Here is a 24,965-nt window from a genome sequence, read left to right on the forward strand (position 1 = left end):
AATAGTTTCCCATTGTTGCGGGGTGTTCACTGCACACACCCTTCCCCCATGGATGATATGCATCAGGAACAAAGTCGGAGGTGATCGGTGCAGTGGAGGGACAGTGACAGCACCGATCTCCCTGCACGGATTTCAATGAAGCAGCTGAAAGCTGCGGGAGGGAGAGACTTCCAGCTGCCTCATTGAAATCCATGCATTGAAATCCATCGGTGCTGTCGCTGTCCCTCCCCTGCACCGATCATTCCTGACTGTGCATCGGATTTCCCTCCTGAGCCCCCCTCTGTGATCCTCAGCCCCCCCCCCCCACAGGTCTCTGATGCCTCCTGACAGTGTCCAGCCCCTCCCCCCATCCTCCACTGCAGAGCAGAGGAGAGAGGATCTGCTCTGCCTCCCCTGTCCAGATCAGTTGGCAGCTCTGTGATTCTCCCTCTCTCCCCCCCTCTCTCTCTCCCTCCCTCTCACTCTCTCCCTCCCTCCCTCTCTCTCACTCTCTCTCTCTCCCCCCTCCCTCTCTGTCTCCCTCTCCCCTTCCTTTCCTTCCTTCTTTCTTCATTCCTTCCTCCTTCCATTCCTTCCCTCCCTTTTCTTCCTTCCTTCTTTCCCTCCCTTCTTTCCTTCCTTCCTTCATCCATTCCCTCCCTCCCTTTTCTTCCTTCCTCCCTTCCTTCCCTCCCCTTTCTTCATTTCTTCCTCCATCCACATCCTTCCTTTCTCCATCCATTCCCTCCCTCCCTTTCCTTCCTTCCTTCCCTACCTCCCTCCCTCCCTCCCTCTCTCCCTTCCTTCCTCTCTAACTTCCTTCCTTTTATCTCCATCCCTCCCCTTCTTTCTTTCCTTCCTTCATCTATTTCATCACTCCTATTTCTTCCTTCCCTCCTTTCTTCCTTCCCCTTTCTTCATTCCGTCCTCCATCCATTTTATTCCTTCCTTCCTCCATTCCCTCCCTCCCTTTTCTTCCTTACCTTCATTCCTTCCTCTATCCCCTCCCTTCATTTTTTCCTTCCCTTCCTCCCTCCCTTCATTCCTTCCTTCCTCCATCCCCTCCCTTCATTCTTTCCTCCCTCCCCTCCTTTCATATCCTTCCTTCTTTCCTGCCTTCCTCCCCTCCTTTCATTTCCTTTCTTCCTCCCTCCCCTCCTTCCTTCCCTTTCCTTCATTCTTTCCTCCATCCATTTCCTTGCTTCCTCCATCCATTCCCTCCCTCCCTTTTCTTCCTTCCCCCATCCCCTCCCTTCATTCTTTCCTTCCTTCCCTCCCTCTTTCCTTTCTTTCCTTTTGTTCTCCCTCCCTCCCCTTCTTTCCTTCCTTCCTTCATCTATTTCATCCCTCCTTTTTCTTCCTTCCTTCCTCCCTCCCTCCCCTTCTTCCTTCCCTCCCCTTCCTTTATTCCATCCTCCATCCATTTTCTTCTTTCCTTCTATCCTCCATTCCCTCCCTCCCTTTTCTTCTTTACCTTCATTCTTTCCTCTATCCCCTCCCTTCATTTTTTCCTTACCTTCCTTCTCGTCTTTCAATCATTCCTTCCTTCTTTCTCCCTCCCCCCCCTTCCTTCAATCCTTCCTTCTTTTCTTCCTTCCTCCCTCCCTTCATTCCTTCCTTCCTTCATCCCCTCCCTTCAAACTTTCCTCCCTCCCCTCCTTTCATATCCTTCCTTCCTCCCTCCCCTCCTTCCTTCCCTCCTTTTCCTTCACTCTTTCCTCCATCCATTTCCTTCCTTCCTACATCCATTCCCTCCCTCCCTCCCTTCCCTTTCTTCCTTTCTCTATTTATTCCCTTTTCTTCCTTCCTTTCTCCCTCCCCTCCTTCATTCCCTCCCCTTCCTTCATCCCTTCCTCCATCCATTCCTTCCTTCATGTATTCCCTCCCTCCCTTTTCTTCCTTCCTCCATCCCCTCCCTTCATTCTTTCATCCCTCCCTCTCTCTCCTCCTTTCATTTCCTTCCTTCCTCCCTCCCTTCCTTCTTTCATTCCTTCCCTCTCCTTCATTCCTTCCTTCCTCCATCCATTCCCTCCCTCTCTCCCTTTTCTTACTTCCCTCCCTCCCTTCTTTCCTTCAGCCATTCCCTCTGTCACAATTCACCCACAGTGACTAGCTATCCGAGGCGCACACGTGCGGCCGTGACTTGGGGTAAGAGGGAATAAGGGGGACTTAACTTTGAATATATCTACATATATAAGACCGGCCGTGATATACTTTCACAGCCTGCACTACCTCTTGGCCACCACCGGAGGGAGACTCCACCCCAATCCAGCTGGTCGACCACACACTGGCAGATACAAATCTTATATACAATCTGGTGCACTAATTAGAGTTGAGGAGCAGCTTAGCAATCGCACACATTTCTAGGGTTCCTCCAGCTATCCTACAAGCCAGAACCCCGGTGCTAATCACTCTTCCACTGTCCACACACCCTCACACCAGACACACCACAAACGGTAGCTTGCCACCACCCAACAGTTTATCCGCAGAACGGTTTGTTGGGACACCACACACATACAGATCTCCGTATGGCACATCTGTTACCTTTACAATCTGCACGCAATCTGCCAACACGCAGTGCAATTGCATACAGATTGGCAATGAGCTTGACCGAGCATATAAAGACACTAACATACAATACAATCTAATCTCTCCGGAGATATGAGCCCGTTTAAATACCCAGAAGTCACTTATTAATTTTAAGATTTAATATCACGAAATATTTACAAAGTATAAAAAGTTACAGAAAATACAAAAAATACAAGACGACACACATAGACTGTTCACTATGAAATAAAAGGGGATAAAAAACAGAAATAAAACTTTTATCAAGATTTATCCTGTGACTGGAGCAAGTCAGAGTCCGTAATCCGTTAGTCGATCGAACCAGCTCCATACGAATCACAATGTCCAAATGTCAGGGTCCTCATTTTATGGGGATATGGATGTAGGCGGGACATTAGTTCTCAGCCAATTCACTCTGGGGGGTGTTCCTGTACCCACCCACAGGCTGTTCTGGGTGCTGAACTGCCCAATGTCAATTGGACCAGGAACGGCTTGAATCACCAAGTCGGGGATCCAGCGCCACATAACCATTTCCTGCATTTTTTTGGCATTCTACATAGGCCACAAATATAGTTTTTACATGCTGATGTAGCCTACAGAGTGCCCCATCAGAAGGAAGTATTTTCATCTCTCTGCAACTAATATTTTAGCTTTTATGAGGGATGAAACATACTCCTTTGATCTATGTATATACTTTAGAGCTCCCTGGACAGATCAGGGCCCCCTGGTGTCATGAAGCCGAAATGTCTGCGTTCCTCTTTTAGACTTCAGGAAGGTGGCAGAGTCTGATTACATTTACAGTTGTGTTCAAAATAATAGCAGTGCGTTAAAAAAAGTGAATAAAGCTCAAAATCCTTCTAATAGCTTTTATTTCCATACACACAAATGCATTGGGAACACTACACATTTTATTCAAAACATGAAGAAAAATATATCAAATTTGTGTTGTTCCTCTAAAAAAATTTAAGAAAAGTGAATATTAGACTGTTCAAAAAAATAGCAGTGTTTGTATTCTTCTTTACAAACGCAAACATTCACTATATAAACTGAAAATTGTTTGAAGATTTTGCTTTCCTTTGAATCACTTAATGAATATTTAGTTGTATAAGCACTGTTTCTGAGAACTGCTGTACATCTGTGTTGCATGGAGTCAACCAACTTCTGGCACCTGTGAACAGGTATTCCAGCCCAGGATGATTGGACTACATTCCACAGTTCTCTATTTCTTGGTTTTGCCTCAGAAACTGCATTTTTTATGTCACCCCACAAGTTTTCTATTGGATCAAGATCCAGGGATTGGGCTGGCCACTCCATAACGTCAATCTTGTTGGTCTGGAACCAAGATGTTGCAAGTTTACTGGTGTGTTTGGGGTCGTTGTCTTGTTGGAACACCCATTTCAAGGGCATTTCCTCTTCAGCATAAGGCAGCATGACCTCTTCAAGTATTCTGATGTATTCAAACTGATCCATGATCCCTGGTATGCGATAAATAGGCCCAACACCGTAGAATGAGAAACATCCCCATATCATGATGCTTGTGCAACCATGCTTCACTGTCTTCACAGTGTACTGTGGCTTGAATTCAGTGTTTGGTGGTCGTCTGACAAACTGCCTCCGGCCACTAGACCCAAAAAGAACAATCTTACTTTCATCAGTCCACAAAATGTTGCGCCATTTCTCTTTAGGCCAGTCAATGTGCTCTTTGGCAAATTGGAGCTGATTGTTGGCTGAGCCCTTGCCATTTTGGCTATTCTTCTATCCATTCGAATGGTAGTTTTTTTACTTTCTTCCACGTCTTTCAGGTTTTGGTTGCCATTTCAAAGCATTTGCGATCATTTTAGCTGAGCAGCCTATCATTTTCTGCACTTCTTTATATGTTTTCCCCTCTCCAATCAACTTTTTAATCAAGGTACGCTGTTCTTCTGAACAATGTCTGGAACGACCCATTTTCCTCAGAATTTCAGAGAGAAATGCACTGTAACCAGCATGTACAACATTTGCTGCCTTCCTTCCTTAAATAAGGGCAATAATTGCCACCTGTTTTTCAAAGAATGAATGACCTCACTAATAGAACTCCACACTGCTATTATTTTGAACATGCCCCTTTCAATTAGTGATTCAATTACACAGAATCAGCAGCATGCATGTCATGACTGTTGGGTCTGTTGGATTTCTATTACTCTACTACACCTGCTAGTAAATTATTTGCCATGTAGAAATATCATTTCTACCAAAAACAGTGATTGATGAGGTTAGTGATGTCTGACTGCTATTATTTTGAACACAACTGTAGGTGACAGAATCTTATTAGCACTAAGGTGCCACTTCCAGCCAGAGGAAGCTCTGTCTCTTTTCAGATGCTAATGGGTGACCATATGCCTCTGCCTATGACTGAACACATGTTTAATAACAAGGAATTAACTAAATTTACGATTACATATTGCTACAGGTCACATTTCAGCTACTCAAATCTGTACATTTATGTCCCACCCTCCCTCCCACCATCCATTTCCTTCCTTCCTCCATCCATACCCTCCCTCTCTTTTCTTCCTTCATCCATCCATCCCCTTCCTTCCTTCCTTCCTTCCTCTATCCCCTCCCTTCATTTTTTCATTCCCTCCCTCCTCATCCTTCAATCATTCCTTCTTTTCTTTCTCCCTTCCTCCCTCCCTTCATTCCTTCCTTCTTTCCTCTATCCCCTCCCTTCATTCTTTCCTCCCTCCCCTCCTTTCATTTTCTTCCTTCCTCCCTCCCCTCCTTCCTTCCCTCCCTTTCCTTCCTTCCTCCCTCCCTCTATCTAGTCCCTCCCTTTTCTTCCTTCCTTCTTTCCTCCCTTCCTTCCCTCCCCTTCCTTCCCTCCCTTACCTTCATTACTTTGTCCATCCATTTTCTTTCCTTTCCTCCCCTTCCTTCCTTCCTCCACCCATTCCCTCCCTACTTTTTCTTCCTTCTTTCCTTCCTTCTTTCCTTCCTCCCTTCCTTCCCCTTTCTTCCTCCCTCCCTCCATCTATTCCCTTCCTTTCCTTTCCTTTTCTTTCCTTTCCTCCCTCCTTCCTTCCTTCCTTCCTCCCTCACTCCCTTTTCTTCTTTCCCTTCCTTCTTCCATCCCCTCCCTTCATTCTTTCCTCCCACCCCTCCTTCTATCCCTCCTCTTCCTTCATTCCCTCTCTCCCTTTTTATTCCATCCTTCCTCGCTCCCTCCCCTTCCTTCATTCCTTCCTCCATCCATTTTCTTTCTTTCCTTCATTTCTTCCTTCCTCTATTCATTCCCTCCCTCCTTTTCTTCCTTCCCTTCTTGCCTCCACCCCGTCCCTTCATTCTTTCCTCCCACCCCACCTTCCTTCCCTCCCCTTCCTTCCCCTATCCATTCCCTCCCTCCCTTTTCTTTCTTCCTTCCTTCCATTCATCCATTCCCTTCCTTCCGATATAAGACGGTACAGGTTATGTTGATTCATCCCATTCTAATGACAGCCGAACATATACTAGTGCTCCCTGTTCAATCCCTACTTACACTGTCCACTGCCCCCACAAAATCATTGTGAAAAAAAGAATACAAAAATAAACTGTAAAAAATAATTAAAAAATTAGATAATAAAAATTTAAAAATTCTGACACCCACGCCATTGCTCTACTGACACCATCCACTGGCCACCCAAAAGCATTTTGAAAATAAATGATAAAAATAATAAAACATTAATTTGTAATAAAAAAATCATAAAATTGTAAAAAAAAATAAAATAATACTAATATAAATGAAGAACTACTGACACCACCTACTGACACCATCCTACACATACTACCCACAGCCATACACTCCGCACTCCTCTGCCTGTACATACTACCCACTGTCATACACTCCACACTGTACATTCCCTATTTAACATTACCTCATTCTGCACTATATAATTCATCTCAGACACTATTTAACCACACCCCTTTTAAGCCATGCCCAATTTTTAGCGCAATTTAAAACACACCCCTCCTCTCTCATCCCCTCCTCTCTCACCCCTTTCTCTCTCTCTCTCTCTCTCACCCCTCCTCTTTTTCACCCTCTCACTCCCCTCTGTCTTTCACTTCCCCCACATGGCAGCCATCTTTAAACCTGAAAGTGCCCGGGGCTTCTACAGGAAGAAGCCAGGAACATTCATGCAGTCTTTGCTGCAGTAAATATGTAAATGCCACTTCTATGCAGCTGAGCTGCAATATGTAGGTAGGGTGTTGTGTGGGTGTGGCTTGAGTTCAGGTGGGAGCACAAGGGGCCCCACTATCTCTTACTGCCCGGGGGCCCCATGAGTTTTCAGTCCGCCCCTGAGTGGGAGGAATAGTGTGCCATTGTTAACATCAGTGGAAGGAATAGTTCCCCATCATTGGTGTCAGTGAGATGAATAGTGCCCTATCATTGGTGTCAGTGAGAGGAATAGTGCCCCATCATTGGCGTCACTGAGAGGAACAGTGCCCAATCATTGGTGTCAGTGAGAGGAATAGTGCCCCATCATTGGTGTCAGTGAGAGGAATAGTGCCCCATCATTGGTGTCAGTGAGAGGAATAGTGCCCCATCATTGGTGTCAGTGGGAGGAATAGTGCCTTATCATTAGTGTCAGTAGGAGGAATAGTGCAGTATCATTGGTGTCAGTGGGAGCAATAATGCCCCATTATTGTTGTCAGTGGATGGAATAGCGCCCCATCATTGGTGTCAGTAAGAGGAATAATGCCCCATTGTTGTTGTCAGTGGAAGGAATAGCGCCCCATCATTGGTGTCAGTGGGAGGAATAATGCCCCATTATTGGTGTCAGTGGAAGTAATACTGCCCCATTGTTGGTGTCAGTGGTAGGAACTATGCCCCACTGTTGCTGATGGTGGAGGCTGGATAAAAGCAAGCAAAGGGCCACATCCAGCCCCCGGGCCACAGTTTGGAGACCACTGTGCTAGACTAAGCTAGCCCTACTCGTAAAAAAGGTGTGGAAAGCTCTTACTAATTTTCACTGGAACAATATCTCATGGGTGTTTATATTCTTACGATCTGGTTCAGGCAAACGCGCTGCATTTGTGACCTGCTTTTGGGGTGTCATTAAATATCCATTGACACCTGCAGCAGATCACAATGTGATTTCTATGCTGTGCAGGAAACACAGCAATTCCTGTTCATCTGTGTATGTTATGTTGAGAGATTTATTATTCATTTTTTTTGGTGCAAATATATTCCAATTTTGATTTCATCACTATAAGATATGGAGCACTACAGTTTAACAGTTGTCACCAGTACAGATAATCCACAGTTATAGGCCACTGCGGTTGTATGTAAATCTCACCGTTCCGTCTAGTTCAACCAACAGAAAACATTTTTGTAAAAATAATTTGTCGTGGCTTGGTTATTTAGAATAATACATTCCATTTTAGAGACTTTCTTTCTATTTTATAGTATTTTGCCACCATTAGCTTATAAGACATATCAGTGATGTAACTTGATACATGAAGAGATTTATTTGTTACATCATTTTATCCAGAGGTTGCTGTTGTAATATTACATATACAATGGAAAAATGCCCAAGTTCATTTAGAAAATGATTCTAGTTTGACCAGAACTTTGCTAATGAGTGAGCTATGAGCACATGCTTTGATTGGCTACAAGGAGCTCATTAGTTATCTTTCTGTTGGGTGATTTTATCAATGACTAAGTGATTGCAGCACAGATTGCATCAGGTTGGGGGGTTTTGTATTATTTGTGCAGTTCTTTAATTGGCCGGAAAATCTGTAAATTCACATTTTTCTTTAATAATGAAAGTGTTTCAAAGGCATTTTTTTCTTTAATATAATATAATAATAAACATGTTACACTTACCTGCTCTGTGCAATGGTATTGCACAAAGTTACCCCAAACTTCCTCTTCTGGGGTCCCCTCGCCAGCAACCTTGGCTCTTCTTCTGCCCCCATAGCAAGCCACTTACTTTGGGGGCAGACGTGTGGGCTCACTCCCAAACTGGGCTGTGTGTATCCACCCCACCCACTGCTCTCTGCTGACAGGATTTGATTGTGAGCAGTAGGGGCCATTGGCTCCAGTTGGTGCACAAACATTATCTGATGAGAGAAATACAAGGGAAATTGCAGCTGGCAGCTGGATAGATAAATGACTCAGGTAAATGTTTGGGAGGGGGGGCACAGCAAGTGGCAAAAATGTTTTTTACAATAACCACTTCCCAGCTGCAGTTTTACCTCTACAGGGAGGTCAATCTGCACAAAATCACACAAACACACATATATATATATATATATATATATATATATATATATATATATATGATTTTGAATTTCGGGGGGAGGGGGATCGTGCGTGCACACCATCTCTGTCATTGGCTCCCATAGGTGTCAATTTCCGGTTCTAGGCCAGATCTCTTTCCTTGCAGTGGGCATGTGCTATTTTTTATCTCTCTGCAAACAGGCTAATAAAAGCCTGAATGTCCCCTAGTAAAACACAACACAGCACACAGTTAACCCCTAGTACAGTGTCAGTGCTTTTTATTAGTGTATTAGTGTCACTGGAGATGTCAGTGGCAGTTAGTTCCCACCCAGCGGCAGTTAGTGTCAGTTAGTGTCAGAATGCCCTCCGTACTATCGCAGTCCTGCTATAAGTTGCTGATTACTAGTATAAAAATAAATTAATTAAAATTTGTGTATATATACTGCCATTTGTAGACCCTATAACTTTCATGCAAACCAATTACCATACATTTATTTAGATTTTTTTTTCACCAGAGACATGCAGCAGAATACATTTTGGTCTAAATTTATGGAAAAATTTTTTTTTTGTTTTTCCATTGGATATGTTTTATAGCAAAAAGTAAAAAATATTGGTTTTTCATTTATAGCGCAAAAAATAAAAAAACTCAGTGATGATCAAATACCACCAAAGGAAAGCTCTATTTATATGAATAAAAAATATAAATATATATATAAATATATCATTCGGGCACAGTATTGCATGACTGTGCAATTGTCAGTTAAAGTAGCGCAGCACCTTATAGCAAAAAATGCCCTGGTCATGAAGGGGGGTAAATCTTCCAGGGGGTAAGTGGTTAATGCAGGGAAAGCATAAATGTTGCAAAATATATTTTAGCTTTAGAACCACTATAAGGCCACCACTACCCTGCAGCTGCCTGTCTCATTCATTGCGGGAGAAATCAAGAAGCACTCTACGTGGTTCCCAAACATGTGATCTCCGTGAAATGTTCTGTGCTTTCACCCACATTGTGTGTCATGTGAAATGCTCAGCTCCAAGACCAGGCTGCAAGCTTACTGCCTCAGGTTTTGGGGAAAAAAGTAGAAATCAATCAATGAGGTTCCTGATCATTTGATCACTGTGATCAGCCAATCATGGTGATCCCATAGAAGGTTTGATACCTTGTATCGCATCCCACTGCAGCCACCCACATGTACCCACATAAAGCCATTAGAAGAGTTGAATACGTTTATTTGAGGCAGTCTCCATCCACAGAAGATCTGTGGTTAGTTCTCCAAGATGTCTGGAACAACCTACCTGCCGAGATCCTTCAAAACCTGTCTGCAAGTGTACCTAGAAGAACTGAAGAATTGAAACTGTTTTAAAGACAAAGGGTGGTCACCCCAAATATGGATTTGATTTGGATTTTTCTTCTGTTCACTTACTTTCCATTTTGTTAGTTGATTAAAAGAAGAACTATTAACACTTATTTCTGAAATCATTCTTCATTTGCAGCATTTTTTTCACACATATAAATACAATGTGAATGTGATATCAGATTAAAACCCTTCAAACCTACACTAATTCAAAATTGGAAAAAAACTTTCAACCCTTGAAAGTTAATAATCAAATAAATTAATCCAAAAAAAGAATCTTCCCTCTTTTATCAACTACCTATATGTGCAACCACAAAAATATCCCCATATGATTCTAAACGTGAACCAACAGAAAGTCATAAAGTCCAAAGTCCCAATAATCAAAACAAAATCATAAAGTCCAGTGTCTCAATAATCAAAATGATAGAACCAAAAAAATGTAAATCTTGCAGCGTTGATTGTGTTCAGTGAATTATGTGAAAAACCTCAAAGAAAAAGAAACTCACAATAGTGCATTACCATAATAAAATCAGAAAAAAAAAAAAAAAAAAAAAAATTTAAATATATATATATAAGCTTACATGCACACACAAATGTGTATCATAAAGTTGTGCAACACTAAGTGATAGTGAAACACTTGTGAAAACCTTCCAAACAATTAATAAAATACTCGTGCTCAAAAAAACTCTGAGATCCTGAAGTGAAACACTCAGTGAAATAGCTATCCACACGTGACACTTCTAGTGAGTAAGGCAAATATACCCTTACCAACCGTAGAGAAAAATCACGCCTTTATAATATAATTAGTAGAAATCCTCCAAAAGAACTTTCTCCTCCTCTCCTCCTTCACTTATTGTCAGGGTGATGGTATAATGCCATCCACTTTCCCAGGTCTATGATCATGGTTTTACCAGGCTCCAGTATAATAAAAATTAGCCATGATATACCTCCATGTATTCAAAGTAACTTTTTATTAAGTCTTCTTACATAAAAGTATGTGATTGAGAAGAAAACCCCACTTAATGGGGATTACCAGGCAGTTCTCCCAGTTTTACAGGCAGTTCATACACAGGTATCCAGCGATTCCCCAACAAAGATGGCCGCTGTAACACTTCCGGTTCCTGACGCGTTTCGTCACTTCCGGGACTTAATCATAAGAGCTCTTATGATTAAGTCCCGGAAGTGACGAAACGCGTCAGGAGGAAGTGACGTCATACGCAAGAAACAGGAACCGGAAGTGTTACAGCGGCCATCTTTGTTGGGGAATCGCTGGATACCTGTGTATGAACTGCCTGGAAAACTGGGAGAACTGCCTGGTAATCCCCATTAAGTGGGGTTTTCTTCTCAATTGCATACTTTTATGTAAGATGACTTAATAAAATGTTACTTTGAATACATGGAGGTATATCATGGCTAATTTTTATTATACTGGAGCCTGGTAAAACCATGATCATAGACCTGGGAAAGTGGATGGCATTATAACATCACCCTGACAATAAGTGAAGGAGGAGAGGAGGAGAAAGTTCTTTTGGAGGATTTCTACTAATTATATTATAAAGGCGTGATTTTTCTCTACGGTTGGTAAGGGTATATTTGCCTTACTCACTAGAAGTGTCACGTGTGGATAGCTATTTCACTGAGTGTTTCACTTCAGGATCTCAGAGTTTTTTTGAGCACGAGTATTTTATTAATTGTTTGGAAGGTTTTCACAAGTGTTTCACTATCACTTAGTGTTGCACAACTTTATGATACACATTTGTGTGTGCATGTAAGCTTATATACAGTTGTGGCCAAAATTATTCAACCCCCAATGCTGTAAAGGGGTTTAGGGACTATAGTGTACATTTGGAATTGTATTCAGAATCAAATCCTACAAGGACGTTGTAACTACCCAAATGCAACTAAAATGACATCAATTGTTTATGTAATACAGTAGTAAATGGTTCTTATGTGGTTTCTTCATTGCCACAATTATTCAACCCCTTAAAGACTACCACTCTGAAGAACAGAGGTTCATACAGGTGCTTTCCATCAGGTATTGAAAACACCTGTGGATGTCACCGAGCAGCAATCAAGCATAATAAGCACCAATTAGGCAGCTTTAAAATGACTGTGATACTCAGCTCCTTCTAGACATTTACTGGTGTGGTTACAAACATGGTGAAGGCAAGAGAATGGTCCAGGAAGACAAGAGAAGAGGTGATTTCTCTTCACAGGAAGGGCAATGGCTATAAGAAGATTGCAAAGATGTTAAACATACCAAGAGACACCTTAGGAAGCATCATTCGCAAATTCAAGGCAAAGGGCACTGTTGAAACGCTACCTGGTCGTGGCAGAAAGAAGATGCTGACTTCGACTGCTGTGCGCTACCTGAAGCGTAGAGTGGAGAGAAGTCCCCGTGTGACTGCTGAGGAACTGAGAAAAGATTTGTCAGATGTGGGTACAGAAGTTTCAGCCCAGACAATAAGACGCACACTGCGTAATGAAGGCCTCCGTGCCAGAACTCCCAGGCGTACCCCCTTGCTGTCTCCAAAGAATAAGAAGAGTCGACTGCAGTATGCCAAAAGCCATGTGGACAAACCACAAAAGTTGTGGGATAGTGTTCTGTGGACTGATGAAACAAAATTAGAACTGTTTGGGCCCATGGATCAACGCTATGTTTGGAGGAGGAAGAACAAGGCCTATGATGAAAAGAACACCTTGCCTACTGTGAAGCATGGTGGAGGGTCAATCATGCTTTGGGGCTGTTTTGCTTCTGCAGGTACAGGGAAGCTTCAGCGTGTGCAAGGTACCATGAATTCTCTTCAGTACCAGGAGATATTGGATGGAAACGTGATGCAGTCCGTCACACACCTGAGGCTTGGGAGACGTTGGACCTTTCAACAGGACAATGATCCCAAGCATACCTCCAAGTCCACTAGAGCATGGTTGCAGAGGAAAGGCTGGAACATTTTGGAGTGGCCATCGCAGTCACCAGACTTAAATCCGATTGAGAACCTCTGGTGGGACTTAAAGAAAGCAGTTGCAGTGCGCAAGCCTAAGAATGTGACTGAACTGGAGGCCTTTGCCCATGAAGAATGGGCGAAGATACCCGTAGATCGCTGCAAGACACTTGTGTCAAGCTATGCTTCACGTTTAAAAGCTGTTATAACTGTAAAAGGATGCTGTACTAAGTACTAAGATTGAATGTCACTTGGGGGTTGAATAAAACTGATAATGCTGTGAGCACAGAAAAGACATTTGTGGTTATTTCATTATAACTGTTATGTTATATTTGTCTGACCTACAAGTGCCTCTTTAATGTAAATGTAAGCAAGATGACTGAATGATCAAAAGCAATGTCAAACTGGCCAAAACACTCAATTTCAGTGGGGGTTGAATAATTTTGGCCACAACTGTATATATATAAAAAATTTTTTTTTTTTTTCTGATTTTATTATGGTAATGCACTATTGTGAGTTTCTTTTTCTTTGAGGTTTTTCACATACAGTCATGGCCGAAATTGTTGGCACCCTTGATATTTTTCCTGAAAATCAAGTATTTCACACAAAAAAGGTATTGCATTAACACATGTTTTGCTATACACATGTTTATTCCCTTTGTATGTATTGGAACAAATATAAAACAGAGGCAGAAAAGCAAATATGACATAATGTCACACAAAACCCCAAAAATGGGCTGGACAAAAGTATTGGCACCCTTAACTTAATATTTGGTTGCACACCCTTTGGAAAACATAACTGAAATCAGTCGCTTCCTATAACCATCAATAAGCTTCTGACACCTCTCACCCGGAATTTTGGACCACTCTTCCTTTGCAAACAGCTCCAGGTCTCTCTTATTGGAAGGACACCTTTTCCCAACAGCAATTTTAAGATCTCTCCACAGGTGTTCAATGGGATTTAGATCTGGGCTCATTGCTGGCCACTTCAGAACTCTCCAGCGCTTCTTTGCCATCCATTTCTGAGTGCTTTTTGACGTATGTTTGGGGTCATTGTCCTGCTGGAAGACCCAGGATCTTGGACGCAAACCCAGCTTTCTGACACTGGGCCCTACAGTGCGACCCAAAATCCTTTGGTAATCCTCAGATTTCATGATGCCTTGCACACAGTCAAGGCACCCAGTGCCAGAGGCAGCAAAACAACCCCAAAACATCATTGAACCTCCACCATATTTTACCGTAGGTACTGTGTTTTGTTCTTTGTAGGCCTCATTCCGTTTTCGGTAAACAGTAGAATGATGTGCTTTACCGAAAAGCTCTATCTTGGTCTCATCTGTCCACAAGACGTTTTCCCAGAAGGCTTTTGGCTTACTCAAGTACATTTTGGCAAACTGTAGTCTTGCTTTTTTATGTCTCTGTGTCAGCAGTGGGGTCCTCCTGGGTCTCCTGCCATAGCGTTTCATTTCATTTAAATGTCGACGGATAGTTCGCGCTGACACTGATGCTCCCTGAGCCTGCAGGACAGCTTGAATGTCTTTGGAACATGTTTGGGGCTGCTTATCCACCATCCGGACTATTCTGCGTTGCAATCTTTCATCAATTTTCCTCATCCGTCCACGACCAGGGAGATTAGCTACAGTGCCATGGGTTGCAAACTTCTTGATAATGTTGCGCACTGTGGACAAAGGCAAATCTAGTTCTCTGGAGATGGACTTGTAACCTTGAGATTGTTGATATTTTGCCACAATTTTGGTTCTCAGGTCCTCAGACAGTTCTCGTCTCCTCTTTCTGTTGTCCATGCTTAGTGTGGCACAGACAGACACACAATGCAAAGGTTAAGTGAACGTCTCTCCTTTTTATCTGCTTTCAGGTGTGATTTCTATATTGCCCACACCTGTTACTTGCCCCAGGTGAGTTTACAGGAGCATCACATGCTTGTAACATTCTTATTTATCCGCAGTTGTGAAAGGGTGCCAATACTTTTGTCCAGCCCATTTTTGGAGGTTTGTGTGACATTATGTCGAATTTGCTTTCTTTCCTCCCTTTTTTTGTTTTGTCCCAATACACACAAAGGGAATAAACATGTGTATAGCAAAACATGTGTTAATGCAATACGTTTCGTGAGAAATACATGATTTCCTGGAGAAATATCAAGGGTGCCAACAATTTCGGCCATGACTGTAATTCACTGAACACAATCAACGCTGCAAGATTTACATTTTTTTGGTTCTATCATTTTGATTATTGAGACACTGGACTTTATGATTTTGTTTTGATTATTGGGACTTTGGACTTTATGACTTTCTGTTGGTTCACGTTTAGAATCATATGGGGATATTTTTGTGGTTGCACATATAGGTAGTTGATAAAAGAGGGAAGATTCTTTTTTTGGATTAATTTATTTGATTTTTTTCACACATGCCTAAGACTTTTGCACAGTACTGTAAAGAATTTACAGTGAAAGTGCAAATGGGGCAAAAACGAATGTAGACAGGCTATATCCCATGCTGTTCGAATGTAAAAACTGTAGTTTCTAAATAAAAAATACTGCATTTGGCTACTAGATGGAGGTAAGTATTATAGGAAATCCATAAGATACTTAGCTCCATCTCCGGGTCAAATGCTGTATTGCAATGCTGGGGGAGCCCTATCGCAAGGATCAATTTTTTTCCAAAAGTTCAGCTTCAAGTGACATTTTTAAGAGTCACTTTTAAGGAATTCCACAGTGAGATATTTAGAGACATGTTGAAGGAAGTGCTATTGATATTTAAAATGTCCCCTTTCCTCTCTTCCAATGTGAATGACCTGTGCTTGTCCCCTTAAAGCACAAAGCCATGATGCGCTTTTGGAAATCAGGGTCATGGATAAGGGGGTACCACTAGTCCTCCTGTTACGGGGCCCAGGTCAGCAGAGGGGCCCAGGCAGCTGGGTGAATTGGATGTGGGCAGAGAGGTTGATCGGCACGGTGGAGGGCATTTACTGGAACCAATCCCCTGTATGGCTCTCTCTGTAGAAGCTGAAAGCTGGCTTCTTCCCTGCCCCTCCTGCTGGCTTTCAGCTGCTGCAGAGAGAGCCGTACAGGGAAACAGTTACAGTATTTGCCCCCCCCCGGTGCACCCAGCACCCTCCATGTACACCGTACAGTTCCCCTTGCTGCCCCCACCCCTGTAATGTTGCCGGCTTCCCCCCTCTCACTACTATTGGCAGCTGCAAGCATACAATAGAATCCTTCAGGATGGAGAGTGGGGGAAAGGTCTGGTAAATATGTCACACTTACCAGCACCTGCCTTTCCTGAATGAAAATAATGAGTGATTGGTAGCAATGAATTACTGTGTTCATTCATAATTGAAGCATAGTAAACTGTGTTTTTTTAATGGGAATGGGGGGGGGCTTTTCAGGTTGGCTGTATGGGGCTCCGTGGTTTGAGGGGCCATGTCAGGTTGGTTGTATGGGGCCCCGTGGTTTCTAACAGCAGCCCTGTTGGCAAGTATATGGTCTGCAGAACCAATAATAAAAACAGATTTATAACAGGGATGCTGGGGATGCCATAGTTTACACAACTCCCTCTCTTTCTTTAACTAGAATCTGGTGTGAGCCATACTGTCTATAGAAAAGTCCTAGTGCCCCATTGAGTCTGCCCGTTATTTCCATAGGGGAAAACATTGTTACTTCAGTATATTTGTTCATATTTAAAGCAAGCTTATGAATATTTACTTTACCTTAGCATCATCTGGATTCTTTCTTTCTTTAATTCTTATCTTGCATTTCCTTGCAGTTGACATTTGGTAAGGATGCTGATTGCACTATCTGTCACGAATACAGCAACAAGGCAACACACGCAAATGTATAAAAATATGATGACGAAAACACAAGCACAGTAAGTCCAAAAGTAAACATTACAATAATAGTTTTACTGAAAATACATAATAGCTTCCCTTTAATCCCCTTAGGCACAGTGCCTGTGGGCCTCCACCCTGATAATCAGATTTCAGAGCATCCCAGACTCCAGGACACCTGTGCATGCACCGACAATAATGATAGTAAATATTTGTTCTAGGAGTTCCAAGCTTCGGCGCCTTATATATTCACAGAGGTAAAAATATGCACTTAATAGCAGATAATTTCTAAAGCATCTGTCACTTAAAAGGAGCCTACTATGGACAAGCCCTGTCATTATCTGCACTGTCAGACCAAACAGGAAGGAGGGAGCTCAGCACAGTAACACGCAACGTACAGCTCTCCACGGTCTTCCAAAAAATGGATTACAATCCACCAAGATCCTCCGTAACTCAATATCTGATGTTATTATGATATAATTATTATCATTGTCAATCGTTTATTATTAGCCTTTTTGCAGGCATTCAGTTTTATTTATAACATAGCAAAAATTCTGCAATTACAGTACATGGGCTGCATTCTATTTAGATACAAATGGAAAAGGAGGACTGGATCCAAGAATTTACAATCTGTTGCCATGTATGTGGGCAGGGAGAATGATCGGCACGGCGGGGGGCAATTACTGGAACCGATCCCCTGTATGACTCTCTCTGCAGCAGCTGAAAGCTGGCTTCTTCCCTCTCTCCCTCCTGCTGGCTTTCAGCTGCTGCAGAGAGAGCCATACAAGGAAATGGTTACAGTAATTGCCCCCCCCCGTCCATCCAGCACCCTCCCTGCTCACCATACAGTTCCCCCTGCTGCCCCCACACCTATAATGTTGCCAACCTCCCTCCTCTCATTCCCATCGGCAGCTGCAAGCATACAATAGGATCCTTCAGGATGGAGAGTGGGGGAAAGGTCTGGTAAATATGTCACATTTACCAGCCCCTTCCTTTCCTGAATGAACACAATGAGTGATTGGTACCATGCTGTAGGCAATCATACAGACGTTGGCAGCTGGAATTGAAGGCACTGCACAGAAAACATGTATATATAGCCCAAACATTTTTTAAAGTGGAACTAAACTCTTTAAATCAACATTAGCTATTTTTAGGCTCCTTTCACATGAAGGGTCCAATCAGGTCCACCTGTCAGTTTTTCAGAGAGTTCATTCACCCCTATGGACCGGCGGGTGTAAATGGACTTGTGTCGGTTTACACCCACCTATTTCTGGTCTGATCCGGACCAATGAAAAAAAAATGGAAGGGGATCTGTTCCCTTCTGTCTAGGTGGACTGGATCGGTGGGAAATTGGGTGTAAATGGACAGTTTGCTCCTGGCCACCCATAGAGTAGAATGGGCTTTGTCTGTGTCCACTCTGCAGAAATTGAGCAGGCATGGATTTGTTATTCACCCACTCTGCTCCGATCAGCAGGGGACAGATCCCCCGCTGACCAAAACACGTGAAAGGAGCCTTACAGGCAAAATTGACCTTTTGTAACAAAATATTAAATGCAAATCATTTTGCAAGTAAAAAAAATGTGCATTTTTTTTGTTTTTTACAATGGAGCCTGAAAAGCACAGCACCCATAATCAGTAGATCGTGCAATTTCAGGCTCCTGCAGACACTCAGTACAGCTGTCTGCCAATACCTCATCGGTGCTCTCGCAGTCCATTGAGAACTACAAGCCATCTGTAGTAGTGACGGATGGCACTTGTAGTTTATTCATTCACAGATCACCGCCACATTTATATAAATTGTGATAGCGGGTTGCAGGGCTGCTACATTAACAGCCCCTGAATACGGGTGTAAATTTTAACATGTTACTAACAGCGAACCTATCCTTTAATCCATATGCTGCTAGCCTTAGTAAATAGATAGGAAGGCATATTATATTTACTTGTTTTAAACTTTTTTTTTCATGCCTGAACTAAGGGCAGAGGGATACCAGGAAGTAAATGCTACATGAATTATCTGCCCTTACTCAAGATGGCAGCAGCTAGAAATGCTTAAACAAAATAAAGCATAGAGACATGGATGGAGGGGTGAGTTTGCTTTGAATATTAAAAATTAATTAAATAGCTTTTTCAGTTTGTGGTGCTCAGACACAGTTAAGTTCTGCTATAAGTTTTGGATAATGTAGGAAAAGGTAAAAACTCCTCCCAGATTGTTTTTTGCTGTCTGTGTTCCATTGGAGAGATTCTGGTTTATGTCCTGTGCAGGATAATCAAGTAGGGGTGGCTACTGGTAAAAATCAGCCCATGACGCCCTCCCAAAAAAATCTGTACAGGCTGGCGAGAGGAAACTCAGCAGCGATACTTCACTTTTTGAGTGAAGTTTAACTTTGAGAGAGTGGATCTACATAGCGAGGACCAGGGGCGGACTGACCATTTGGAAACTCGGGCACTGCCCGAGGGCCCAGGGTCAGTAGGGGGCCCCATGAGATGCAGTTGGCACCTTTTTCATAGGCTTTTTTGAGTTTGGGCAAGGACACAGGGGCCCCATGATCCCCTATTGCCCGGGGGCCCCATGAGTTGTCAGTCCGCCCCTGGCGAGGACATAGTCTGTAATGAAAACTTGACTGGAGTTCTTATTCTTCCCTACGCTATCCTGATTTTAAAAAATGAAACGTTTTTGGTTTGGATATACTTGAATCAGCCTATAAAAAGTTTGAGTTGACCAAATGTTGTCTCCATGGAAGAGGAAGTGGAAGAGGATGTACTATATACATACTATATACATATACGTTTTGAGTGATTAAAATAAGAATAGTAATAATAATAATAGTAGTAATACTTCACTAGATGGGCAATTGATCCATGAAACTTTAAAAATAAAGTTACTAACTTATAACTTGGATGTAATAGCAGGCACCTTCAAGTGCCTGCACATCTGTTCAGCATTCCTCTAGTGCTCTATAGGAGCCTCAAGATCTGAAGAACTGGGAATCACTATTACGCAAGTTTTTAATTAAAGCATATCTAAGCCCAAAAATCCCAATTTAATATAATGCAGCTCATCAATCCTTAGATATGGTGACTGCTTTAGTTTTCTTTTTTTTAGGCTCTTTACTTTTATTTTTGACTAGTCACCCTGAGAGTAAGTCTGTTATCTTTAACTTTCTTTAACAGACAAAGCTGTCCAGCAAAAATGGCAGTTAGAGGATTGAGACAAACCATTCACCACTGACACGGATGCTTACAATGATCAGATTTTATTTATTTATATAAAATAATTTTTATTATGCTTAACAAGCTGCCCATCTAAAAGTTTTTTTTTAATTATCTATACTTCCCACTGACACCACTGATTGTCTAAGGGAGTTCCACATCTTAACTATCCTAACAGTAAAAAAAAAAACCCTCGTTTACAGTTAAACCACTTCTCGTCCACCTCGATTGTCATCTCAAATGGCCTGATACTGAATCGTTTTTTCCATATGCTAGTGTCACCTAGCAAGTCTGTTATTTTCAACTTCCTTTAACAGACACAGCTGTCCAGTAAAAGTGACAGTTAGAGGGCTGAGACAAATCATTTACCACTGACACAGCGTTCAGGTGGAGTTTTAGTTTGAGTTTGGCTTCAACTTCTTAGGCACTTACGTAAAGTAAATCTAATGTCGGCCATACACTGATTTAAATTTGGCCAGTTGAGCAGGGACCAGCCGAATTTTGATCCATGTATGGGCACACGGGTTGTACAGACGTCGATCTATCAATTGACGTGTGTACATAGTTGGTTAGGTTGAATAAAGACACAAGTCCATCCAGTTCAATGTATATTGGTGTGGGTATACAGTAAAGGAAAAAGGTATTTGATCCCCTGCTGATTTTGAATGTTTGCCCACTCACAAAGAAATGATCAGTCTAAAAATCAAATGGTAGGTGTATTGTAACACTGAGAGACAGAATAGCAACAAAAAATTCAAAAGAAATGCATTTCTAACAAATTATGCACTGATTTGCATGTTCATGAGGGAAATAAGTATTTGATCCTCTATCATTTAGCAGGATTTCTGGCTACCAGGTGTCTTTCATACAGGTAACAAGCTGGGATTAGAAGCAGTCTCTTAAAGGGAGTGCTGCTAATCTCATTTTGTTACCTGTATAAAAGACACCTGTCCACAGGAGCAATCAAACAATCAGATTCCAAACTCTCCACCATGGCAAAGACCAAAGAGCTGTCCAAGGATGTCAGGGACAAGATTGTAGACCTACGCAAGGCTGAACTGGGCTACAAAACTATCGCCAAACAGCTTGGTGAGAAGGTGACAACAGTTGGTGCAATCATTCACAAATGGAAGAAACACAAAACAACTGTCAGCCTCCCTAGGTCTGGTGCACCATGCAAGATCTCACCTCATGGAGTGTCAATGATCATGAGAACAGTGAGGAATCATCCCAGAACTACATGTGAGGATCTTGTCAATGATCTCCAGGCAGCTGGGACCACAGTCACCAAGAAAACAATTGGTATCACACTACTGATCTCTCCCCCATTTCCTAGTTTAAAGGATAAGTTCACCTTTGGGAATATGTTACATGTTCCACTCATTTTTAGGGTAGAACATGTAACATGTTCCCAATGCTACAGGTGCTGCCCAATTCCTCCACCCCCCCCCCCCCCCCGTGACAGCAGTACGAGGAGAAGTTCCCTGTACTAGCTGTCAGTTTTTAAAAACAGTGTGTCCACCCACATGGATGCATCATTCAGGCAAACAGATATGCTGACACGTCTGCAGGAGACCTTCATGGCACCAATGATTTCCTGATAGCTGGTGCAATGCTTTACAAAAAATAATAAATACACATTATTTTTACCTGCAAAAATGGTGCATTTATTTATTTTTTTGTCAAAAAGTGAACTTATCCTTTAAAAGTTTCTTCAACTTATTGGCTATCCTCTCTCACCCTGTTGGGTTTTCCCCAAATTATTATTGCTGCGCGCAATAGCCGGCAACACTGTGTTCTGACGGTGGGGAAGGCTTCCCATCGTGAGAACCCAATAGCACACTAAGAGTGATTCACCCATCCACCTCATTGTGGCATGCCCCCATTGAACTCAATAAGTGAGTTTGACAGGTGGTGCGTTACAGCTGCAACATGTGTTCAGCCCTGTCTGTACTGCTAGGATTCAGGTAGGTGGCCGGGGGGGCTCTAAGACTGTGGCTCTGCTGCCTATTTTTACCACCCGCTCCCAGCTGTCTATGTAAAAGATTTCTTTGGGTACTCAGATAGTCGAGGATGTCAGTTGTCTGAATACAATAGCTGGTAGGGTAGATGGAAGAATCTATTAGATGGACTGAACAAGAGAAAACTATAAGTGTATGGCTCACCTTATTCTACAAAGTTCTTGGTTATGTCCCCTTCCACTTCCTGTGCCTCACTTTTGGTCTGTAAAGCCATTCATCACATACTGTAAGTCAACAGGGAGTTACTGAAAGGGTGAGGAGGCAAACACTGGATTCCTAGAAGTTCAGAGCTCCATAAGGTATACCTGGGTTCAGCACTAAAAAAGAACTCTGGAAGAGTGCTAAACCAATGTGCATGCAACTTGAGATCCAGGGAAAGATTGGAGAACTTTAATTTATGTCAATTTTAAGTTGACTGCCATTGACAGGGTCTAGATAAAGTGTATTAGGACAATATTGTAATCTTGGTGTGCAGAGGGAAGTAATCACAACAGATCTAATTTGACCACCTGGACTCTTTTATAACTGCTGGTTAAAGGAAGCCTGTAATATGATGGAGGCTACCATTGCTGACTTCTCCATCTGAAAATTCTAGTTTCTTGGCTGACAATCAGTGGAGCCATGCTTTAGGGTGGCTAACAAGAAAAGAGCAGCTCAGACAACATCCGATATGTAATGTAATAAAGATTGTGTAAAAATGTGCAGCACTATCTCCTTCAAATCATATGGAATACATCATTATTGTGAATAGTGTCGCTGATTCCATTCCTCATCACAATATATGTGTAGCACCTTCCTAGACAGGTTGCTAGAAAGGTTTAGGTAGATTTCGTTTTTTGGCTCCTCTGTAGTCAGTGGAATAGTGTGTGACTAATTTGGGATGTTCTAGGCTTCACTGGCTGCAGGCTCATCTGCTTCCCTCTGCCTTTTGGTGGATTCTAGAATGTAGTGGGCTGGAAGAATCAGATCCTCAGCCTTAATGTGGCCAATCACTGGGGGAGGATACCCAGCAGTTAGTTGAAGAGTGCATAAATAGTCTGGGGCCTGGAGCAGCAGCGTTCTTGCCCAGAAGAAGAAGTTCCCAGCCTGAAGGGCTACTGGAGCTCATCGAGGTCTGGGCCTATTTCTGAAAATAGCTGGAACTGATTAAGGTATTTCACTGAGGATCTGGTCTGGGAGTTCAAGGGAGAAATATCTGCCTGAAATTGTCTTTAGGCTTCCAAGTATCCAGGGACATTGTGAGTGCAGACCTGAGTGTAGGATCCTAGTGACTGCTGCTACTATACCTTTTGTGCATCAGTGGCAGTGCTTGCTTGGATTGGGACATTTCTTCTTGGGGGTCTCAGTGCTACTCATTCCCTTGTTGGCTGCTAAAGGGACTATACTAAGAAGTTTAAGCAAAGTGAAGAGTGTCCTCTGATTACTGCTCAGTGTTACTGGAGTATCCCACAGCTCCCTGCACCCAAACCAGGTTTAGCATTCAAAAAAGCATCAAAATATACCCCTAGATTGATTATTGAGCCATAAGTGTGAGCCATAAGTGTGACTGTCGTGACCTGCATATGCAGAGAGTAGTGGTTAATGATTCATACTGTGAATGGTCTAGGATTGTTAATGGTGTACCCCAAGGTTCAGTGTTGGGACCTTTACTTTTTAATATATTTATAAATGATATAGAGTCTGGGATTAAAAGTACTATTTCAGTGTTTGCAGATGACACCAAGCTGTGCAGTGGAATAACGTCCTTACAGGATGTCTCCAACTTACAAGCCGACCTCAATGCACTGTTTAATTGGGCAACTATGTGGCAATTGAGGTTTAATGTTGATATATGTAAATGCACATTGGGATTAAGAATATGCATGCATCATACATACTAGGGTGGGGGGGTACACCTGGGTGAATCAATGGTGTAGAGGGATCTGGGAGTTCTGGTAGATACAAGCTTAATAATGGCACACAATGCCAAGCTGTGGTTTCTAAAGCGAGCAAAATCCTTGTATTAAGAGAGGTATAGACTCCAGAGAGAGAGATATCATATTACCCCGGTACAAATCATTAGTAATACCTCATCTGGAATATGCAGTTCAGTTTTGGACACCAATTCACAAAAAGAACATTGGGGAACTGGAGAAAGTGCAGAGAAGGGCAACCAAACTGATAAGAGACATGGAGGAGCTCAGTTATGAGGAAAGATGAAAGGAATTGAACTTATTGAACTCATTCTCCCTTGAGAAGAGGAGATTAAGCAGCGACATGATCAACATGGTAAATACATAGGTGGTCCATATAGTGAACTTGGTGTAGTTATTCACTTTAAGGTCATCACAGAGGACAAGGGGGCACTCTTTATGTCTGGTGGAAAAGAGATTTAATCTCCAAATACGGAAAGGCTTCTTCACAATAAGTGCGGTGAAAATGTGGAATAGATTCTCTCAAGGGCTGGTTCTGGTCAGCTCAATAGATTGTTTTAAAAAGGCCTTTTATTCTTTCTTAAATGTACACAATATTAAAAGTCATCTGGTGTAACATAGGGTGTGGTTGCCATCATCCCCATTTTTCTAATAGAGAGAATTGTATCTTACATTTGGTGGGATTTTAAAGGCAACCTTAAAGTATATACGAACCAAACAATTGTTTAAAAAGATTTGACATTTTATTTGACACATCAACACATATTTCCCCAATAGAATGTAACAATTCTTGACAACATATTTATTTGATAATATTTGTAGTTATTGCATTAAATAGTTAGTGGTATCCTTTGAAGCTGATTTCCATCTTGCAGCCACAATTGTGGGGACTACAAGTGCATTCAGCCT

Source organism: Staurois parvus, unplaced genomic scaffold, assembly GCF_062004578.1.
Source record: "Staurois parvus isolate SC_StPar_1 unplaced genomic scaffold, SC_StPar_1.0 ptg000564l, whole genome shotgun sequence".
NCBI lineage: Eukaryota > Metazoa > Chordata > Amphibia > Anura > Ranidae > Staurois > Staurois parvus.